Source organism: Solanum lycopersicum, chromosome 9 (genome assembly GCF_036512215.1).
Source record: "Solanum lycopersicum chromosome 9, SLM_r2.1".
Lineage (NCBI taxonomy): Eukaryota > Viridiplantae > Streptophyta > Magnoliopsida > Solanales > Solanaceae > Solanum > Solanum lycopersicum.
In genome coordinates this window covers 25,493,050-25,499,094 of record NC_090808.1, presented here as the reverse complement: position 1 = coordinate 25,499,094, position 6,045 = coordinate 25,493,050, and positions in this window count along the sequence as shown.

The following is a 6,045-nucleotide window of genomic DNA, read 5'->3' as shown; positions in this document are numbered from 1 at the left end:
TATTTCATCACAATTATATAATCATATTCATGCAAGCATACAATTAAGCATATAGAAGACTTTACAATACAACCCAACACATATCATTCGCTATTAAGAGTTAACTACGAATAGTATAAAAACCATAACCTACCTCCACCAAAGAATTGTGATCAAGCAAGCTAATCCTCAAAATCTTTGCTTTCTTCTTCGTTTCTCCTCTCTCTCTCTATCGTTTTTCCCTCTCTTTCTGTTCTTTTCTTTTTCTTATTCAAACCCTCTTTCTTTTACCCTAATTAGCATATAATTAAGTATAAAAGGTGGTGAATTAACCCATTAATTAATTCAAGGTTATTTCTTTTAACCCTCAAGTAGTTAAATTATTAACATTAACCCACTAAATTTATAATTATAGCAGGAATAGTCCAAAACGTCCCTTAAAATAATTACAGAAATCCGACCCAGCCTGGGATTACGCAGCCTATGACGGGCCGTCCGTCCTGCTGCTCCGTCCTGTTGCTCCATCACAGAGTTCAGAGACTCCATTACATTAAAGGGTCTGTGACGGTCCGTCTTGCCCACGACAGTCCGTCCTGCCATTCCGTTACGAAGTTCAGAGAGTCGATTTCAATACCCAATTTTCAGAATTCTAAGTATTTTGAAACGAGACACCCTCGACGGTCCGTCGTGCCCATGACGGTCAGTCGTGGGTTCCGTCGTCTCAGCCAGTTTTTCCAGAAATAAAATCTGCTGCTCAAAATGACTAAAACAATAGATACCAATTTACCCATCGTTCGTCCCTGAACGATCACAAGAAGAAAAACAAGGGCGAACAGAAGTACCTGAATCTGTAAACAGATGTGGGTATCTTTCTTTCATGTCAGCCTCTTTCTCCCAAGTGGCTTCTTCGACTGGTCGATTCTTCCATTGAATTTTGATGGATGCAATCTCCCTTGACCTCAGCTTGCGGACTTCTCTATCTAAAATAGCAACAGGATCCTCCTCATAAGACAAATTCTCATCAAGCAAAACTGAATCCCAACGGATAATGTAGTTTCCATCCCCATGGTATCTTTTCAACCTAGACACATGAAATACCGGATGCACTTCGGACAGCCCTGGAGGCAAGGCTAACTCATAAGCCACCTCTCCTACTCGCTTAAGTACTTCAAAGGTACCAAGATACCTTGGGCTTAGTTTACCTATTTTACCAAACCGCATCACCCCTTTCATGGGCGAAACCTTCAGCTAGACTTGTTCACCCTCCATAAACTCCAAGTATCTAACCTTTCGATCTGCATATTCCTTTTGCCTACTTTGCGCCGCTAAAAGCTTTTCTTGAATAGATTTCACTTTCTCTAATGAATCCCTCATAAGGTCAGTACCCCAAGGTCTAACCTCAAATGCATCAAACCAACCAATGGGAGACCTATATCTCCTCCCATACAATGCTTCAAATGGGGCCATATCAATACTTGAGTGATAGCTATTGTTATAGGAGAACTCCGCTAAGGGTAAGAAGCTATCCCAATGACCACCAAATTCTATCACACATGCGCGAAGCATATCCTCCAACACTTGAATCATTCTCTCAGACTGACCATCGGTCTGAGGATGGAACGCAGTACTAAGGTCCAACCTAGTACCCAATTCCGCATGCAATGTTTTCCAAAACTTAGAAGTAAACTGCGTACCTCTATCTGATATAATGGAGAGTGGAACCCCATGCTATCGCACCACTTCCGAGATGTAAAGTTTGGATAACTTCTTTGCATTGTAAGTCACCTTGACCGGAATGAAGTGAGCAGACTTAGTTAGCCTATCAACAATTACCCAAATGGAGTCATACTTACCCATTATCTTGGGAAGACCAACCACGAAGTCCATTGCAATTCTTTGCCACTTCCATTCAGGAATGGTCATTCTCTGAAGTGTGCCTCCAGGCCTCTGGTGTTCATACTTTACTTGCTGACAATTTGGACATCTGGCAACAAACTCCCCAATGTCACGCTTCATTCTACTCCACCAAAAGTGTTGCTTTAGGTCACGGTACATCTTGGTTGCACCAGGATGTATAGAGTACCTTGAACTATGAGCCTCTGTCAGAATAGTGTTGATCAAATCATCAACGCGGGGTAAACATACCCTTCCCTTGATTCTCAAAACACCTTCCTCGTCGATTGTTGCTTCTTTAGCCTCTCCTCGCAACACTTTATCTCGGATCCGGATCAATTTCTCATCATTAAACTGCTTTCCCTTAATCTTGTCAAGAAAGGAAGATCTTGCCTCCATACAAGCTAACAATCCTCCTTTCTCATTTACTTCTAACCTCATAAAGTCGTTAGCCAGAGTCTGAACCTCTCTAGCCAATGGACGTCTAGAAACTTGCAAGTGGGCTAGACTTCCCATGCTCCCTGCCTTTCTACTTAAGGCATCTGCCACAACATTAGCCTTTCCCAGATGATACAAGATGGTGATATCGTAGTCCTTCAGTAGTTCCATCCATCTCCTCTGTCTCAAATTCAAATCTTTTTGAGTAAAGACATATTGTAGGCTACGATGATCTGTGTACACTTCACACTTAACCCCATATAGATAGTGTCCCATTGCTTTAAGGCAAACACTACCGCAGCCAATTCCAAATCATGGGTCGGATTATTACGTTCGTGCACCTTTAATTGCCTTGAAGCATAAGCAATTACGTTCTTCTCTTGCATTAGCACTGCACCCAAACCCGAATAGGATGCATCACAATAGACAATGAAATTCTTACCTTCCACTGGCAGGGTAAGGATTGGTGCAGTAGTCAACAAGGTCTTGAGTTTCTGAAAGCTTTCCTCACATTCGTCCGACCATACAAATGGAACATTCTACTTAGTCAAGTTCGTCAATTGGGAAGCAATGGAAGAGAATCCCTTGACAAATCGACGGTAATAGCTAGCTAAACCAACAAAGCTCCTTATTTCTGACACATTAGTAGGTCTTACCCAATTCTTCACTGTCTCAATCTTAGAAGGATCCACCATCACCCCATCCTTATAAACCACATGCCCCAAGAAGGACACTGCATCTAGCCAAAACTCACACTTGGAGAATTTGTGATAAAGCTTTTTCTCCCTCAACATTTCCAATATAATTCTCAAGTGCTCCTCATGTTCCTTCTTGCTCTTTGAGTATACCAATATATCATCAATAAATACGATCACAAAGAGATCCAGATATGGCTTAAAAATCCCGTTCATCAAGCTCATGAAAGCAGCAGGGGCATTCGTAAGACCAAAAGACTTTACTACAAATTCGTAATGCCCATACCTGGTCCGAAAAGCAGTCTTTGGCACATCCGTTGCCCGTATTTTCAATTTATGATAACCGGATCTCAAGTCAATCTTAGAGAAGACACAAGCACCTTGTAACTGATCGAACAAGTCATCAATGCGAGGAATGGGATACTTGTTCTTAATAGTTACCTTGTTCAACTGCCGGTAGTCTATGCACATCCGAAAACTCCCATCCTTATTCTTCACAAATAACACCGGAGCACCCCAAGGAGATGCACTTGGTCTAACGAAACCTTTGCTCAACAACTCTTATAGTTTGGGCCTTTAACTCTCTTAACTCCGCGGGAGCCATTCTATAAGGAAGTATAGAAATGGGGCGAGTACCTGGTTCCAAATCGATGCAAAAATCAATATCTCTATCCGGTGGCATACCAGGAAGGTCTGCAGGAAACACATCTAAAAACTCGCGAACTATCGAAATCGACTCAATTGGAGGTACTTGGGTAGTATCATCCCTGAGATGTGCCAAGAACGCTAAACAACCCTTACTAACCATTTTCTTAGCATGAAGAAAGGAGATGATACGAACCGGATTGGAAGTGTAGTCACCCTCCCACACTAACGGATCTGTCCCAGGCTTGGCTAACGTCACAGTTTTAGTATTACAATCCAAGATCAGAAAATTTGGAGAAAGCCAAGTCATACCCAGAATTACATCAAAATCAACCATTTTTAAGATAACCAAGTCTACATAAGTATTGCTCCCCACAAAAGTCACCAGACCAGACCTATATACTTTTTCAACTATCACAGACTCACCCACCGGAGTAGAAACACGAATAGGCATGTCAAGCAATTCACAATGTAAATTAAGACCATTAGCAAATGCGGAAGATACATATGAAAACGTAGAGCCAGGGTCAAATAATACAGAAGCCATACAATCACAAACTAAAAGATTACCTGTGATAACAACATCTGATGTCTCCGCTTCCGACCGCCCAGGGAAAGCGTAACAATGGGCCCTATCACCAGTCTGTCTGTTGCTTCTAACAGGTTGCGCTGTAGTAGTTCCCATTTGTCCGTCACCCCGGCCGTTTTGATGACCACCATTACCTCGGCCACCACGTCCTCCAGAATAACGGCCTCTACCATGACCACCTCTACCTCTAGCTATTGGGGGTCTATAACTCTGTTTTGGACAATTCCTCCTAATATGTCCAGTCTCCCCACATCCATAACACTCTCTGGAGTCAAGCATAGGTCTCTCAGAGAAGTGTTGGCCAGTCTGAGGTGGACCCCCAACTACAGTCTGTAGTGAAGACTGAATTGGTCGGACTGAGTAACCTCCTGAACCCTGTCCTCTAGAGTAAGAACCATTAAACTCACCTCCCTTTCGAAACCTTTTTGATGTCGTTTCCATGGTGAAGTCATCTGGCTTCACTCCCTCTACCTCTATCACAAAGTCTACCACTTCTTGAAAAGATTTCGCTGTAGTCGCTACCTGTAAGGCTGAAATTCGCAACTCTGATCTCAACCCCTTCACAAAACGGCGAATCCGCTCTTGTGGACTGAAACATAGTTGGGTGGCATACCGGGATAATGCACGAAACTTAGCCTCATAAGCAGTAACCGACATCCTACCTTGTTCTAGGCTCAAAAACTCATCTCTTTTCCTATCCCTCAAAGTGCGGGGTATATACTTCTCCATAAACAAACTAGAGAATAATGCCCAAGTCATAGGTGGTGCCTCTGTTGGTTGACACTCAACATGTGACCGCCACCACATTTTGGCGTTCCCTTGAAACTGATAAGTCACAAACTCAACACCAAACCGTTCTACTATACCCATCTTGTGTAGTAGCTCATAACAGTCAACCAGAAAATCGTAGGCATCCTCAGATTTAGCACCCTTGAAGACTGGAGGTTTCAATTTCAAGAACTTACTGAAAAGTTCATGCTGATCATTTGTCATTATAGGCCCTGTAGTCAGACGAGGAAACGTGCCTATTTCCAATGAGGCATCCATGCGGGGAGCCACAGTAGCCGCATGTTGTACCTCCGGAGCCTGAGGTGCTGGTGTAGAAAACACTGGAGGCATTTGGCCTTGATCAGATAACCCGCTAAGATAAGCAAGAACCTGATTGATCATCTTTGGGGTAGGTTGGGGTGGTAATTCCTCATTCTGAACTTGTTCATTTTCCCCATCCTCCCCTTCTCTTACTACTTCCTCAGTCGGTGGAGGAGTCACCGCCCAAATACCAGATGGTCCAGGCGTTCGTCCTCTTCCTCTAGAGGACGTCCTCCCGCGACCTCTACTGCGGCCTCTTGCTACTGCTCCTCTTAAAGCTACAGTCTCAGTGGCTAGCTCAGATGCATCTTGTCTTGCTGATGTTGAGGTTGGCACGGTTGTTGCTCTAGTTCTAACCATCTGCGAAATAGAGTGAAGATGGTCAGATACCAATTTGTATCACCTAGATACCAATTGGATCCAAGTAATAACACGAAATAAAGAAAAAAAGAATGGAATTTTCCTAAATTCTTATAGCCTCTCAAAGAAAAGTAAATGCGTCCCCCTACCGTTCCTTAAGACTCCACTAGACTCGTTCTTGTGTGATGAGACAAACGAACCTAATGCTCTGATACCAAGTTTGTCACGACCCAAAACGGGTCGCGAGTGGCACCCACACTTATCCTACTATGTGAGCGAACCAACAATACAAAACCCAACATTTAGAATATAATAACACAATATAATGCGGAAGACTTAAACTCATTACGAAATCAA